Source organism: Eimeria mitis, genomic scaffold, assembly GCF_000499745.2.
Source record: "Eimeria mitis Houghton genomic scaffold, Emh_scaff1091, whole genome shotgun sequence".
Lineage (NCBI taxonomy): Eukaryota > Apicomplexa > Conoidasida > Eucoccidiorida > Eimeriidae > Eimeria > Eimeria mitis.
Window position 1 is genome coordinate 10,296 of NW_013567537.1, and position 652 is coordinate 10,947.

Here is a 652-nt window from a genome sequence, read left to right on the forward strand (position 1 = left end):
TTTTGTTTAGTTTGTTTGTTTGTTTGTTTGTTTATTTATTTATTTTTCTTTGTCTCCTTTTCTCTCTGTCTCCTTTTCTCTTTCTGTCTCTTTCTGTCTCTTTTTCTGTCTGTCTCCTTTTCTCTTTCTGTCTCCGTTTCTCTCTCTGTCTCCTTTTCTCTCTCTGTTTATTTGTCTCCTTTTTTTGTCTCCTTTTGTCTCCTTTTTTTTGTCTCCTTTTGTCTCTCTCAGTTTATATAGTACACGCCAGTGTGTCTCATTTACCTCTTTGCTTTCTGTCTCTATCTCTCTGCTGCTGCTGCTGCTGCTGCTGCTGCTGCTGCTCCTCCTCCTCCTCCTCCCCTCCTCCCCTTCATCCTCCCCCTCCTCCCCCTGCTGCTGCTCCTCCCCCTACTCCCCCTGCTGCTGCTGCTGCTGCTGTTGCTGTTGCTGCAGGTGGCTGAGGTGTTACGTTTGCTGCACTCGGAGTGTGTCGACAGCACCCGTTCCCGTTCATGTATATTAACATACCGAGACTGTCGTCAGGCCTTCACCGACGTACACCCTATCCCCTCAATAGAAATACGGAGACACGTAATATTGATTTGTCTCCCCCCCATTACCTGTTTTCTTCTCAGAGATACTGTTTATCTTCTTGTTACTGAGGACCTTA